The sequence below is a fragment of the Eumetopias jubatus genome, unplaced genomic scaffold, assembly GCF_037043125.1.
Source record: "Eumetopias jubatus isolate StellerSeaLion01/CBP00866 unplaced genomic scaffold, mEumJub1_p1.0 scaffold_5, whole genome shotgun sequence".
In the NCBI taxonomy this organism is placed as follows: domain Eukaryota; kingdom Metazoa; phylum Chordata; class Mammalia; order Carnivora; family Otariidae; genus Eumetopias; species Eumetopias jubatus.
Window position 1 is genome coordinate 144,564,898 of NW_028274811.1, and position 17,899 is coordinate 144,582,796.

The following is a 17,899-nucleotide window of genomic DNA, read 5'->3' on the forward strand; positions in this document are numbered from 1 at the left end:
TTCAGGTTTCTTCTTACGTCCTTTGGACATGCCCATTCTTTTTTCTCTTTCCTTACTTTTTTTTCTTTTTTTTAAAAACACTTTCTTACTTTCTGGTACCAAAAGACGCTCCAGGCTCATTTTGTATTTTCCCTGACTCAACCCCATTTCTCCCAGAAGCTCTTCTCTCTTGAATCTAAGAATGGTCTTTAGAAACCAAAATCAGTGGACTCATTGTTAAGCATGCTTAATTTTATATAGAATAATCATTTTCACAAAATCATGACATTTCATTAATTTTATAGCCTGCCCATTTTTCTTTTCCATTTCTTTCTCTTTGTCTCTGTGCTACTCATTCTTCAATACTTTCCCTTGATGTGTGATACCAGAGCACACTAATACATCTTGTTAAAATAAAATAAAATGGAGACCAGGCTTGAAAATCTTCCAAGCAGGTAAAACCATATAAGCTATGTAAGCAAAACTATAATTTATTTCATGAACATAAACAAAACTTAGGTCATTTCTTATAAATGCCTATGGTAATCATAAAAGAAACTTGAGTCATTTTCCTAAGAAGATACACGATAATCATTTTTAACCAATGTCCTGCCATCTGGACACAGCTATTGTAATAACAAAATCATTGTAAAGGTTCAATGACTTGCTCATTTTCACTTTATGAGATATCCTGTAATGTCATACCTCTGAGTGTCAACTCAATTTTGGATTTGAAGACACCCCCCCCCCAATTCTTTTATGTGCAATAAACCTTAGAAAATACAACGTTACTGATCTGGTTTTAATTTGTATTGTTTCTAGATCTTTGACAACCTTACTTTTGGATTAACTTTTATTTCTTCTGTCTAAAAATTCTGTACATTCTGAAGGGCTTGTCCTTACCTCCGTGTCTGCTTTTTTTCTCCTTAGTACCTATCTTAGAAAGCTTAGCACAATCCACCTACAATATTGATCTCCTCCTATTCCCAAATTGCCTATCAACTGATTCCTCCTTTCATGCCTCAGTTGGTTCAAATGTAACATTTTCCATATCCATCCTCATATGTCTTCAATAATACTCCATTTTATTATCACTAGGATTGCCATCGTGATACAAAGGAGGGCTATCAAACAGTTTGAAAGGGGGATTTGTAAAGGATTTTTCTTTCCCCTCCCCTTCTTTTATATTCTTCGATGATGTCAGCTACTAAGAGAATAATAAATCTGCCTACAGCTGGATGAAAGCCTTCTCTTTATAACCTGAGTCTTCAAGAAAGCCATAAATATTAGAAAGAGACAAAATCCTGGAATTGTTTCACATATAAATGTCACATTAGTTAAGATATAGGTTCAAATACCACTTTAACAAAAAACCCAAGTTAACAATGGCTTGAACTAGATAGAAATTTATCCGTCTCCTACATAAATTTGAGATCCAGGAGACAGAAGTTCTTCTTCATCAGGTCATCAGACAACCCTGGTTCCATCCAACCTAGGGATGCTCGGCTATCTTTAGGGTCCATCCACATGATTTTAGGTTGCTCAACACGCCAGAGCGCAAAGGAGAGGGCAGTCTTTCCCTTCAAAAAGCACAATCATGTCTCTTCTTCCTCACCTAGAATCTTCCAGAAATACCAAAACCTCTATTTTGTCTGTGATATGTCTCCTCTCCTCCATACTCACTCAGGTTCCCCTCTCCCTAACTCTCAAAACCTCATTCATGAGTAATTTTAATATGCTATAAACCACACTCCCTGCATGTAGGAATTTCCTAGCATATTCACTAGTGAGTTCTAGTCTTCTTCTGCAGGACAAATTGATATGTAATATTAACCTGCACTACACATTTCAAAGGATGTGAATCTTGTGAAATTATACAAAAACTATAACTCCGCATATGTTTTGCTGTCTCAATAAATTTTACCAAAACTTAGGAATTGTCTTGATTCCACCAAATCATTAAAATATTACTATAGAATGTGATTGTTTCGTATATTATTAATAACAAATTCCTTGTGATGTGTCATCGGGTCATCATCATGTTGAAAGTCCCCCTGTGTTCACAATGAAACATAACTGTTGACTTTATTTCTCTATACAAAACGATCAATTGTTTCCCATTGTCTGGGCCTTGGAACTAAACTCTTTCATCTGGTTTTCATACTTTTGGGTTTAGAATTTGGCTACTAGCTAAAAATTCTATCAGGACATTCACTCAACCACTTCTTCCAGCCTATAACACTTATTTCCTAAGTCTGAACTTTTCTTTGGACTGCATCGTTTGCTCACTGGCGGAGGGTTATGCAAAATTGGCCCCATGGACTGTCATACCTGTTTTGTTAGCAGCCATCCTACTTCTAATTCCCCATATCAGTCCGCCAATGAAAAAAATGCAGGCTTCCCTACTGAACCAAGAACACATAGCCCTTTAATAAGTCCCAGGGATTTTTTTCTTTCCCATTGATCCCAGAAATTTTTGTTTCCTTGCTTGCCTAATTTGTTTTTCCTGCATTCTGAATTGCCAATGGCCTTACCTTCCTCTCCAAAAAATGTCCTCCTGCTTAAGGTAGCATATGAAATAGGAAGACAATGGTAATGTTTTTCCCACCTAGCCATTGGCCATTATTGTCTTCATATTAATAGTCAGAAAGATTTTCCCCCTAAAAATGTTTTGTATTTTTCTATATTTTGATGTACATTATGAGTCAAGGTATCATGCAACAGGAATTAGATTTATGTAAAACATGGTTTACATCTTACTTATTATCCATTGTGGAATTTTGAGCATTCAGCATTATTTAGTCCCTAGTTGGATTAAACTAGAAATCACATTCATCTTCAATTTATTTCAAAACAAAAACATTTATTTATATCTTTATCTTAGGGTTTTCTTTTTAAGTTTTACTTTCAATATTATTTTTTCATAAGCATCACTATGTCCTTAAACACCTGCATACATATCAATTTGATTTTACTTTCCCAAATACATAACAGAAGGTTTGAACCGGAAGGTCCATATATACATACATTCGCACTCTCTGCCTGTCACCTCTTGCTACTTCCCAAAGCTTATTTGGAACTGCTCCACTGTGGTTGCACTACCAAGCTTGTCATGTGCTATTTTTCAGTTACCTTTCATAATATGGCACCATTTTCTGTATTAACACTTAACTGTCAAGGTATAATGCAATATAATCAGATTCCTCCAACATAAAACTCTCACTTCCACATCCAATTTACAACAGCAGTGTCAGATGCGGGGCCTGATACTTGGTCTGGAGAAGAAGAAGGAAAGAGGGAAATAAACATGAAAACTAGACAGCCTGTGTCGAACCATAGAATTAACGTACTTGTATTCTGAAGCACATTTGGAAAAATATAATTATCTGTTAACTCTTTCCAGGATCCCTCTGTCCATAGTCACAGTCCAGTAGAGTTATCTGCAAAATGGAGGACTTAGATCAATCATCTGATGGTAATTTAAAGATGTTATTTTTCTCATTGGAGTCTGCAAAGCTTACATAATTGGTGCATATAATTACATAAGTCTACAATCACCATCAATTTATCCTCCTTCCAAAGTCATAAACACCTTTATATTATCACGCTTGCATGGGAGATGCAACATCATTTGGAAGAGCATTGTAAGAAAGGTAGAATAAATCAGCTTGCCTCTGTAACATCTGCTTGTTGTCTTGGAAATTTCTCCCTAACTTCATGCGATCTCCTAGCATTTAATGACCTTCACTACAAGCATCAAGGTCTTTCCAGGAATGTGGTACCGAATATTTTTAATCATCCCCATATCTAAAATTAACTGACCTAATGAATATGAAGGCTGCATAGATCCCACACAAAATCATGGGGAGAGTACAAACACTATGGGAAAGTAAGAATATAGGAAAAGCCACTATCAACCACATTAGATAAAGAAATACAAATGATGTTCCATTCTAATGGTTTAAAACCCTAGGAATCTTATAAGTTTAAACTTCTGGGGCTAAGAAAGGACTCTCAGAAAAATGCCACAATCCAATTAAACCGTTGAATACTGACTATTCTCAGAAATAGTATAAGTCAATAATCTCACTGTCCAGGAGGAAATGATACAGAGGTGAAAACCAGTGGATGGTCTTCAGAGATTAGTAAAGTCAACCGGCAACACTTGAGCATATATATTAAAGTTTCATCTTACTCTTGATTGAGAGAAAGAACAGATTTGGGGTTTTGTGGGACTTTTTTTTCCAAAATAAAAACTCAGTGCAAGATGTAGGAAAGAGAAAAAATAGCCTCTGGAGAAGAGAAATATAAAAATATAAAAAGGGGAGGGTTTGGTGGAAGCTTGTAAAAATGAATAGAGCAATGAAGCTAAGCAATAACACAGAAAGATGGTAAATTTTGATATATCATATTTTGGCCAGCAATGGAAGTTGGCTTACCGGGGAAGAGACAAAGATGGCCCTGGGGAGTAATAGAAGCAAAGAAGCGAAGAAAGAAAATATGCTGTGTATAGTCTCATAGTTTGGAATCTGAGTTTAATTTTTAAAAAGTCCAGTTTCATAAGACAAAGACGTGCAGAAGCAAATAAAATTTTCCAACATACAATTGACTATATCTGAAACTCTGCTACTTTTGTTTTTTTATTAAATCTGATCTTGAGTTAGATATTTAATTCTAGATCTCACCACACAATACAAATTTTTAAATCAAAAACACTCCCCTCAGCATTTTCTGGAAGACTTAGAAAATGTATATAAAGGCACTGTGTGGCTATTCTTATTAATTGAATGTGAATGAATCTGAAGAGAAATTCATGACTGTGCTATTCAATCACTCTGGTTCAGCACTGTCAACAAATAAAATTTGTGGACTTTCTTAATACAGAATAACCATTCTTGATGTTCAGATTGCCAATTGTCAATAGCTACACACAGTAAGTGTAGCTACCACTGCTTTTGCAATTCCTACATTCCTCACTTTCAGCTGCAAGCCCCACCTCCACCCTAAATATGTTTTTTATCTTTTCTTCTCTGCTGACAACTACAATTGCACCCCAGTTGCGTGTCCTATTTCAGGCTTGGAACATCCAGCCCGCGCTTGATGTTCTGCGCTGACAATAATGGCCAGCCACTGTGTAGGGGAATATGTGATAAATATTTAGTCCAATTTAGATAGTAGGACAAAGACTAGCATTCCTATACCACCTGCCACCATAGAAACAGAATTTCCTTTACAGAATGATGTTTTTTTAAATGTTCATTGTCCATGTGAACTTCCAATCATCATACAAATTATTAGTCGGGGTTTCATAATATTGAAAGTCAAATGTCATAATCTACATTTATATCCAGCTATACACCATGAGTATTATTCCATTGTGTAGTAACTTTATTTCTGTATCACTTATGTTCCTTATCTATTGTTACATAGCAAATTACCATAAAATTCAGCAGCCTAAATCAACACGTACTTCTTATATCACAGTTCCCGTGAGTCAGGAATCTGAGCACAGCTTTTCTGGGTGCCACTGACTCCATTTTCCATTAGCCTGCAGTTCAGGTGTCAGCCAGGGCTGCAGTCTCATCTGAAGACTCAACTGGAGAAGGATCCACTTCGGAGTTCAGTCACATGGTTGTGGGTGACATTCATCATCTTTTGGGTTTTGGACTAAATGTCTTCCTTTTTCACAGGCTGTTGAGTGGAGGTCTCCCTTGTGGTCTGTGGAGTACTACATAGGGAAGCTAACAACTGGCAACTGCCTTCCATCAGAATGAGCAAACACGAAAGAGAGGATGTTCAAAATGTCTCTTTATAACCTAACCTCAAAAGTAACACTCTTTTTTCCCCCCATATCCTAATTGTTACTAGCGAGTCACTAGGTCTAACTCATACTTGAGGGAAGGAGATTACACAAACACATGACGATCAAATGGAGATCTCTGGGGGCCATCTTAGGGGTTGCCTGCCACATCACAGTTAACCACTGATTCCCCGACTCCATGTGATAGACAAAAACTGAAATGACCCCAATGACTCTGGCCCGTCTGACCTCCTCCCCTTTGAGTATGGATGTGATGTGATGAGATACCAATCCTGTGACTATGTTCCATGAGAGATTTGAATATAAAGACAGAGATTATTGGCATGGACCTCTCAATCACATGAGCCCTTTTAAAGCAGAGTTTTCTCCATTGGTGGGAGAAGAGGAAGTGAGAGAGAGTAGAAGTTTGAGAGAGACTCAAAGCAGAGGGGAATTACTTATTGTTGACTTTGAAGATGAAGGGGGCCACATAGAAAGGGACAGAGAGTAGCTTCTAAGAACTGCAAAGAGCCCCAGGCTCACAGCCAGCAAGAAAGCAGGGATCTCAATCTTCTTGCCACAAAGAAATGCATTCCTCCAACAACCAGAATGAGCTTTAAAGCAGATATTCTCCAGAGCCTCTCAATGAGAACTTAACTCCACCAACATTTTGATTTTAACCTTGAGATAGCCACAGAGCAGAGAACCAACTCACATTGTGCCAGACTTTTGACTTGCAGACAATGAGATGATAAATGGGTTTTGCTTTAAGTCATTTCATTTGTGGTGATTTGTTGTGCAGCAACAGAAATTAATCTATCCACATAACAAACCTCACCTCCTTTGGCAAGTTCTCCCTGAAGATTCTTGGGTGTTAAAATAATCTTATACAAATATAAGCGTCTGTGTAGTAGTGTTGTCCTTTTGGATATTTTAACAGTAAGTATTACTGTTACACACACACACACACACACGTATATATATATATACACACACACACATGAATATATATATATGTGTACACATATACGACAGTATACTACAAATTATACAAATATATATATTTAATTTTTTTAATTTATCTCTGAGGATTGCTTGTTCATTTATTGCAGCGTGGCCATTCCCCCAAGTTTACAGCTAATAATCTAAATTAGTATTTCTCTAACTTCTGTGGGTGGTTGACACAAAATCAAAAATATTTTCATAATAATACAAAGACTTTACTTGCTTTCTTCACTCTCATTCTCTCACAAGTGGAGTTTTCCCAAAGCTACATAAGGTGTGATGTCACAACAGACTGAATGTAGAGACAGCCTTCACCATTCAGGTGTCTTCTATTATGTCAGGCATTAAAGAGATTTCCAAAATGGAAACAAACAAACAAACAACAACAGCAACAAATGAAAATAATGCCACTCTTCTTGCTGTTATTTTTCCTTTTGAAAAATATAGTTCTTTTCTATAAAGATATTGTTTATCTTAACAATATTTACTATCATTATTTTTGTAACAGGTTTACTACTATTTTTAAATAATTTACTATTATTAACTTTTTTAATTTAAAAAAATTTATTTATTTATTTATTTATTTGAGAGACAGAGAACACGAGCGGTGAGAGAGAGGCAGAGAGATAGGCAGAGAGACAGGAAGAGGGAGAAGCAGACTCTCCACTGAGTAGGAATTCCCAAAGTGGGGCTCGATCTCAGGTCCTTGGGATCATGAGCGGAGCCAAAGGCAGACACTTAACAGACAGAGCCACTCAGGTGCCCCCCATAATTTAAATTTTTAAATGAATTAATACATACTGATTTTGATGTTTCCTCAATATTAATTGTTTATATGGTAAATATTGATGGCTATAACCCATTTAAATGAAAGTTCTTTGGGCTTTCCATAATTTTTAAAAGGGTAAAGAAATGCTGATACAAAACATTTGAAAACTCCTAATCTACACCTTTCTTTTTTGTGGGTGATTTAATAGTTCACTGAGTGGATGAGCCACATTTTATATCATGAAATGTTTAAGTTGCATTCATGCAGCATGCCCCCAATGAGGCAGAGGGGATTTAGCCCCATAGGGACCAAGAAAAAATTAAAAACTATTCAAAGTATTAAACAATGTATTTATAAACGTATGAGGCCAATTGGGCAAAAAAACAAGACACTAATGCACTTATGATATTTAGACAATACTCAAATATACCACATTAGTATTTTGATAAATCTAGGTTATTTTATGTAGGAAGGATTGGAAAGAAATTCTAGCAAAGTATTTTAGAATTTTTTAAAGACAACTTAAGTTGGAAGTCTACATTATTGTCAATTGCTTATTCTCTTATTTCATCAACCTAAATATCTTTTCTTTCTCTTTGCATATTATTCTGCAAAATGTACCCATACTTGTCTTTATTATCAGTTATATTTTAAGAGAAAGACAGAAGGTTTTGGATGATGTTCAAAAATAACATTTTTGCAAAGTTGCTTTGACAAATAATTAAATTTGAAATGTGTATTTAAGCTTCAGATGGGCAATTGCTGCCTAGCAGGTTTTTTTAAGCCAATAAAACACAAGTAAATTGTACAGATGACAGATCTGAAAGTTCATAACTTTTTTCATCTAGCAGTCTATTGCAGATACAAGGAAAAGTGGTTGACATTTTTTTGAACAGTGGTAAGTTTTTTTTTTTAAAGATTTTATTTATTTATTTATTTATTTATTTATTTATTTATTTATTTGAGAGAGAGAGAGAGAGAGAGAGAGAGAGAGAGAGAAACAGCATGAGAGGGGACAGGGTCAGAGGGAGAAGCAGGCTCTCCACTGAGCCGGGAGCCTGATGTGGGACTCGATCCCAGGACTCCGGGATCATGACCTGAGCCAAAGGCAGTCGCTTAACCAACTGAGCCACCCAGGCGCCCAAACAGTGGTAAGTATTTCAGAACATGAGATATTCAATTATTTTTCAAACTAAAATTCCTCTTTTAAAGTTGAAAAAAGATATCAACAAAGTGTTTCCTGAGAGTTTGAGTATATGAATTAGCTGCTCAAATCTGAGTTATCCATGAGCCAAACTTACATAACCCCCAAATAATGCTAGATTCCCAAATCAACTGTTATATCAAATTACCCTTATCAAGGAAGATTATCACCTTCTCCATTGCTGGGGAAGTGTGGAGTTGTTGTTCAAGGAATATAAAGTTTATGTTACAGAAGATGAGTAACTTATAAATACCTGCTGTACAACATTGTGCTTTTGGTAACAACACAGAACTTCACACTTAAAAATTTGTTGAGGGTAGATCTCATGTTTATCTTACGCCATTAAAATACATATATATTTTTTAAATGAAGGCTACAGAAAAACCTTTCTTCTTTTCTGTAAAACAACCAAAGCATTTCTTTAAGAGTGTTAGGGATTGCAATCCAGAGGACACAAAATTGACCAAAATCGAAATTGAGTTCTGAATTGTGAGTAGGGAGTACAGGCTTATAAGGGCAAAATCCACAGGTTACATATAAGTTGTTTTGAAAGAATTATGATTGGTACTGGCAGAGTTTAAACTGATTATCTAATACTCCACTGGCTACAGAGAAACTATTTTAAACGTACAAGAACATACAGAATTCTACACCCATGAGTCCCTCTTGAGGAATCCACTAGATAATGAGCTTCATCCAACCATGATGTAACAAAGAAACTTCAGCAAAAAGCCTAATAGTGAGCAACTTAATTTATACGTATATAAGATTAAAGCAATGTGGTATAATGGTGGGAAACTAGCATACCGTAGTAGCACGTTCTGACAAAGTAATAGTAAGAGAACCAAAAATGAGAGCAGAAATAAGAAAGAAAAAGAGGCAATAAAAAATATGGTAATTGATTGTTGTACAAGAAATAGTGTTAAAGAATGTCATTAAATGCTGTTAACCCAGGTAGTAAAACAGTAAAAGGCAAATAATTCACATCTCATAGAGACAGAAACATAGCAAATATAACGTAAGACCTATCTACTGACACTACCTTCTTCAGGATTCCTGGACCTGATTCCAGTGCAGGGGGAAGGACTTGCCCCCACACGGCACCAAGCAATTCTTAGACACCTGTAGAGTGTCTGAGAATTAAACCCAATTCTGATGCTATCTGTTCAGAGACAGTCTCAGATCCCACAGGTTAAGGGCTCAGTCCTACAAGACTGTGCCCTTCTCCCACCAGACCCCAGCTTCAGACACCAGTCACACACCCCTGGTTGTTACCTGTGCTTCTGACCGACTGGCTACAGACTGGAAGTTGGAGGTTCCAAAGGCCTCTTCCTTAGGTTCTTCTAACTTGCCAGCACGGCTCACTCAGGGAAACATTTACTTACATTTACCAGTTTATTAAGAAATATGGCAAAGGATCTGAATCAAGAGCCAGATGAAGAGATACATAGGGAGAGGTATGGGGAAGGGGCAAGGAGCTTTCATGCCCTCACCAGGGTGCCACTCTATCCAGGCATCACAGGTTTACCAACGCTGAGGCTCTCCAAACCCAGTCCTTTTGGGTTTTTATGAAGGCTTCAGTTCTTAGGCATGATTGACTAAATCCTTGACCATTGGCTGATTCAATCCCTAGTCCCTCTTCCCTTCCCAACGGTCATGGGTTGGGGCTGAAAGTCCCAAGCCTCTAATCACATGGTTGGTCCTCCTGGCAACCAGTCTCTATCTACCCTTGGGTGGGGTCCAACAGTCAGCTTCAGCAGTAACAAGATACCCATATCACTTTTATGGCTCTGAAGCCATTTCAGAAACTATGAATGAAGACAAAGTATATATGAGAAATATGTTTTGGTCACAAGGATGACCAAATATCTATTTCTTATAAATCATTATATCACCATGTATAATTATAAAACATAATGACACAGCTGAGATCATATATATACACATCATATAAAGAAATATAAAGGGGACTAATTCATCTATAAAATAAAAAAATTTCAATTTTGCTTACAAAGGAAGACCTAACTATACACGCTGTAAACACATATAAAACAAAATAGTTCAGAAGGGAGTACAAAACGTCATTATCTTACTCAACGGAGAAACAGTAAAGGCATTTCCACTAAGATCAAGAACAAGGCAAGAGCGCCCGTTATCACTACTACTACCCAACATTTTGCTGAAGATATTAACCATCACAGACAAGAGAAATCCTTTAGAAGCATAAGAATCAACAATGAGAAACAGAAACTTCTATTTCCTGTTTTATAGTTAAAACTCAAGAGCAGACAACTCGAGAAGAAAAGATACAACTAAAAGAAAAAAAATTTAATAAGGTAGCAGTTTATAAAAATTAACATAGAGAAAATCGCTAGAAATTTTACATATAAACAATAACCAGTTAGGAGATGCAAAGGTAGAGTTAACCCCATTGACAAAACCAAAAGGGAAATCAAAGTTAAGAAGAAATGTGCAATGGGGCGCCTGGGTGGCTCAGTCGTTAAGCGTCTGCCTTCGGCTCAGGTCATGATCCCGGGGGTCCTGGGATCGAGCCCCGCATCGGGCTCCCTGCTCCGCAAGGAGCCTGCTTCTCCCTCTGCCACTCCCCCTGCTTGTGTTCCCTCTCTCGCTGTGTCTCTCTGTCAAATAAACAAATAAAATCTTTAAAAAAAAAGAAGAAGAAGAAGAAATGTGCAAAGCGTTTATAAGGAAAACTTTGACACATATGAACAAGGATAAAAGCTGATTTTAGAAGACTGTGGGTAGTTCTTGGATTGGATGTTTCAACATAATAAGGACATTAGTACTTTCTAAATTTCACACAATTCTGATAAAAATACTGCCATTTGACAAATGCTGAAGTAATATTTGTTGCGGACAACAACAATGGATGTTAACATTAGTTGAGTTAAAGTATTATGAGAGTTGGGATATTTACATAGTCTCAAAGTATTGCCCCACACATCTTTACTAATTAGAAAGAAAAAAACAATTTTGTCAGAGTGGTTAACCTTGACAGACACCACCAATAAAAGGTAATCAGTAATAAGATAGTGACATCGTGTTCTCCCTGATATCATGCCATGAGAAGGGTACTGATCACTTTGTGGCATTCATGCCAAAAATGCCTCATCTGAATTTAATTATAAGAAAATATCAGGCAAATAGGAATGGAGAGACATCCTACAATTAACCAATACTCTACAAACGTGTCAAGATCATGAAAAACAAAGAGAGTGAAGAATAGTTGACATTGAGAGACACTAAGGAGACAGGACAAGTAAATGCAAGACAGGATCCTTGATAAGAATCTGGGCCAGTGAATGGATATAAGTGAATCAATGGTGGAAATTTAAATAAATCTATAGAGGAGTTAGAAACACTACATCAAGGGTAACTTCCTAGTGTTATTAATTGTACTACGGTGAGGTAAGATTTTTAACATTTGGGAAAACTGGGTGAAGGGTACAAGGAAAGTCTTTGTAACTTCTTTGTACGTGTGAAATTATTTCAAAATAAGGAAGTTTGAAAATGACCTTATTTTGAAAAAAATTTATGATAAGTCTACAACAAATACACGTGGAACTAGGTAAGAGAAGAACAATGAAATGGAAAAACCTCGAACACAAATGGAAATTGAGAATGTGAAGAAAATGCTATTCAAATCGGTGGGGAAATGATTATTTCGTGGTGTTTGGAAAATGCACACTTCTGTTTAGAAAGGACAAAAACAGATCAGTTACTACAGGATTTAGACTTATAAAATTAACCGTAATCATAAAAAGTATTTATAAACGTGAGGTGGAGAAAGTCTTTCAGAGCAGGACAGAAAATTAAAAATAAAAGCAGAAAATATGGAAAACAATCAACAAGAAATGAAAGACTACAAGAAAAAGAATTAGCAGCCAGATAGAAGACAAATACAAGAGTACTGGCTATGAACAGGTAGATCACGGAAGAATTAAGCGGCAAATCAATTTATGAAATGATGTCCAAATTCACAGCTAAATAAACGCAAATCAAACTAACAGTGAGACGCTGGTCTTAAGAATCAACCTGGCCAAGGTTAAAAAAAGATCATAAATCACAGCGTGCTTGAGGTGCTGGGAAACAGGCACTCCCTTATGGAGCTGATTAATTTGTCAACAGGGGTGACCATTTTGGAGGACAATTTAACATTAGCTAGCAGAATTATAACAGCACATACTCATTCTTTCAACAGTTTCCCAGCTAGGAACTTTTTGTCTATTCTCAACAGTACCCTAAGGATGTTTATTTCCCAAGAGCAGAAATTCCGTGAGCAGAGGGATTCTGTTCATCCCCCTGCCGAGGTCCTAGAAGAGCCTGGCACATACTTTTTGGTGGAATCAATGAATCAGTCAACTGTAGCATTGCTTGTATAGCAAAAGCTAAAAACGAGCGTTGAATAAATCATCTATGACACTTCACATAACATCATACAAAGGTTTTGCTTTGTTCTTTAATGAGAAAGATCCGTATGACTGATCTCCTAGATCTTCCAGTTAAAGGCAGAGCAGTATATTAACTATTTATTGAAAAAGCTTTAGCAATAGTGCGCCATCAGTAACATTCCTTTTTATTGTTTCTTCAGCCTCTAATGCGGGCTGTCTTCCCCCGTCTTGGGTTAAAACCTCAAACAGGTCTTCATAGCTATTCCAGCCACTCACAGATGATGAAAAGGCCTCAGGTCCTTTGCGGACAAGCCACACTGTTGTTTCTGAATTAAAATCCCCACTCCCAAGTCAAACTGAGCTCCTTCCACAATTTTTCCATTTGCAACTCCCTCCCTCTTCTGTCTGGAAGGCTTGGGAGTCCCTGCAGCGGAGGAGGAAGGGCAAGTACCCTTCCCACTCGCCGAAGCCCCGAGCCTGCTCCTTTCCCTTTCCCCTCCACCTCCCCTAAGGCGCCTGTGCCTTCCTTCCTTGCTGGAGCCGTCAGGAGCGAGGCAGGAGGGGCGAGGGGCAGACGCAGGTGCAAGCCCAGGCTATGCCTGAACTTGGCAGACGCCCCCGCTGCTCTCCTCTCTTGTGTTCTTGGAGGCTTCCGCGTGCTCGCCTGCACATGCGCAGGACCAGCCACCGCGCAGAGCCCCCTTGGGGGCTCCTCCCCCTGACAGGGAGTCCTACCCCTGGGAAAGCGCTTCTCCTGAAACATCGCCTCCCTCTCCTCGCCTCCACCTTGGGGTCCAAAAGGGTCCATTACTTGCTCCTATTTGTCAAAGAGACTAATGAGACGCCTCATTGAATTAAATTTCCATATGCTGATAAAGTGCAAGAATGAAGTAGTTTATTTGGGGTGTTTCAAACCATCTGACATTAAAAGTGGTGGCCTGAGACTCGCTGCGTACTGCTGAAATACAGGAAGTCTCACTTAGATGAGTTCCCTTGAAGCCATTTTCAGGCTCAGTCAGGTCAAAACAATTGTTAAATATAACATGTTTAGACAGTGCTGGCATTTGGGGCAAAAATCCATTTAATAATAAAAAAACTGGAGAAATGCTGTACTTTAGCTATCCATTTATATTCTAAAATACAGGTTTTGCTTTTTAAATTAATAATAAGCACCATGCTTTATATAGCTTTATATTTTTATACGTGGTATTTTGATAAGGGTTTTATAAAAATAAACACAAGCACATTTTATAATGCCAAACATTGAAATTTGGCATCCTGTCTAGTGGATATAGCTCCAGACAGAAGTGTAGGATGGTATATGTTAAAAAAAAAAAAAAAAAAAAAAAAAAACTATTTTCAGCAGCACTGCAATAACAAACAAAAAAATATGTCTGAAACTCTTCCTTCTTCTGGACAATCCCAGCCTAGACTTAACTCTGATAGATTGTGTCTGCTCATCTGGTGACAGGTGTGTAAGACTAAGCAGAGATTTAAAATTTACTTACACTTAACATTTATAGAACATTCTTAACAACTAAGGGACAGATTCAATTAATTAGTAAAAGGACTGATTGAATTTAGCAGCCTAAAAACACACAGACCTAAAGGAAAGTCGTTAGCAAAAGAGTCAAAATATTAAACAAAGTTAAGTAATTTACAGATATTTTTTAAATTTTATAATATTTTACTATAAATTCCAAAATTTATGCAATGAATAACTATTACTTTATTCTAAGGATAACATTTTCAAAGATTTATTTGATAGCTAATGTATAAGGAATAATGAAGTGGCCATAAGACCAACACTCATGCACCTTGAAGATAAATATTACTAGGTAAAAACAGCAAAACCATTGCAAAGTATTTTCCTCATATTATGTTGTTATTGATATAATACTAACTTTTAATTTTTTTAAAGTAATCTCTATACCCAATGTGGGACTTGAACTTACAACCCCGAGATCAAGAGTTGCATGTTCTATGGACTGAGCCCCTAAAACTAACTTTTAATTTTAATCGGCTCTAGTGTTTTAATGTAAAGTGTTCTTCCTACATAAATGTAATGTAGAACTCCTATTTCTAGCAATGTGTCTGTCAGGTGACATATCCACAAAATCCTTTCCAGAAAAACCCTGTCCTGAAATCAGGATGATATGTTCAAACATGATTTTAACTGCAGAGCTAAGGAAGTAGGAGAAACTATCATGTACCAAAAATGTGTAGGAATTAGAAAGAAGAAGTGGGAAACTGAGGGTGCTGTTACTATAGTCATTCTGTGACTTTATAATTAAAAGACTGGAACTCAGGTGCCTCCTAATATAGGTGACATTATCTTTGGGCATGCAAAATTAGGGCTTGGAATTGGAACCCCACAAAGGTTGGTGTCTTAAGGAACTGTACTGTACCCTCAGTGAAAGGATGGGTTATAGGAAGAAAAAGAAGTCAACCTTCCAGAAAAGGAGATAAGACTTTTTTTTTTTTTAACCTCTAGGTAGAAAAATGAAATAGAATCTTTGAGATTTCCTTGCCATACACAAGCTCTCACATCAGTCTCAACACTTGATGCAGGTTGCCATGCCCTTTGTGCTTGGAGAGCCAAACAGTCCTCTTGGAGGAACACATTCTAGTGTGGCCGTACGGGGTTCCCTTAGGTGAAACTCTAGTGCAAGTAAGATCACAATAAAAAAAATTTTTTTAATGCAAAATGGAATAAGCCATTACAGAGGATGAATAGAAACAATAAAGAACAGAATGAGATATCCCCCCACCTAAACTTCAGATGAAGTTTTCAGATATTAAATGTAGAGTAAATTTGGAAAATGTTTTCAAAAATAAAAGTGAAAAGTGTTTTTAAAAAATACTATCTTACTGGAGTTGTGAAAAATTGAGCAAATATTTGCTGTGACCCATAAGTCATTCCAGCATCAACTCCAAGGTTGAAAGTCCAAATTCTCATCTGAATATCATCAAAATGAGGGACACCTGGCTGGCTCAGTCAGTAGAGTTTGCAACCCTTGATCTCAGGGTCGTGAGTTCAAGCCCCATGTTGTGCATGGAGCTTACTTAAAAATAAATATCTAAATCAGATATGGGTGAGACCCCAGGTGTTATTCATCTCGAGGCAAAATTACTCTCCATTTGTGAACCTATAAAAACAGACAAATTAGGTGCTTCCAAACATAGAGATGGGATAGATCTTCCCATTCCAAAAGGGAGAAATAGGAAAGAAGGAAGGGACTATGGGTTCTAAGCAAGTCCAAAATCTAGCAAGGCAAGCTCCATTAGATCTTAAGGCTCAAGAATAAACCTGTTTGGTTCAGTGTCTGTCTTACAGGCCCTCCGAGGTGGCAGCAACCCCCCATGGCTCTACGTAGCCACCCAGACCTTTCACCTTAACAATGTGCCCCACTGTGTCTCTCTGTGAGGGCCTTGCCCCTGAGGCACTGAGTGGAGACCTGCTGGCTCCCCGTATCCCAAAACCAGAGAGGCAATCCCACCCTTTGAAACCAAGGAGGCACCAGCCTTCCCCACTGGGCCTGTGCTGGGAATAGCCTGATTATCCGTGAACCCACTTAGGCATTGTTCTTCCATTTTCCCAAAGAACAGTGCATTTCACAACCAAGTAGATTTGGTACTGTCTTGTAGAGTCCAAGAAGTCCAACAGCCTGCCTTCGTTTTGTCCCAACTGCTCTGTGCCTTTAAATCAAAGGGACAGTGTCTCTGCTGGTATAATCTCATCTCTATTTCTGGCTTCAGCTGAGAACAACATAAAAACAAGGAGGAATTAAAGTTCAGAAGAAATACATTTAAAACTTGGACGTACCCATTAACACCACTTCTCTTCAGGACCGTTCTTAACATGCAAGGAAATGGAATTAGAGGGAAAAATGGAATGAAATAAAAGTGAGAAAAATGAAACTGGAGCAACAAATTACCATTATTTGCAGATGTTTGGCTATAAAACTGTCTACACTGAAAATGCAAGAGTTTCTAAAAACCGTAAGATAGCTGAGTAATGTTGTTGGTTAAAAGATAATAAACTAAAAGTAATAGCAGATTCATAACTTGGAAGAAAAATTAGAAAAGTATAATTTAAGTTTTTAGAACAAATATAGAGACAATTTTTAAAGATTTATTTTGAAAGAGAGGGAGAAAGTGGGTGCAAACGGGGGGAGGAGGAAAGGGAGAAGGAGAGAAAGGATCCTAAGCAGAGTCCCTGCTGAGCGTGGAGCCCAGGTCGGGGGTTCAGTCTCATGACCCTGAGATAATGGCCTGAGCTAAAGTCAAGAGTTGGACACTTAACCAACATAGCCACCCAGGTGCCCCTAAAAATAATTTTTAAATGCCACTTACAACAGCAATAAAACATAAAATAACTATGAGTGAACATAACAAAAGCTTTGCATGCATTTATGGAGACAAATGACACATTTTACAAGTACTCACTTGAGGGGCACCCGGGTGGCTCAGTCAATTGAGTTTCTGATTCTTGGTTTCCACTCGGGTCATGATCTCAGGGTCCTGCAGTTGAGCCCTGCATCAGGCTCCGCGCTCAGTGAGGAGTCTGCTTGAGGATTCTCTCTCTCACTCTCCCTCTGCCCTTACGCCCCCAACTCCTGTGCAAGCATGCTCTCTGTCTCGTGAATAAATACATCTTTCAAAAAATGAAAGTACTAACTTTAAAGGTTGCCATATGCACAGATTGGAATACTAATATCCGTTAAGAT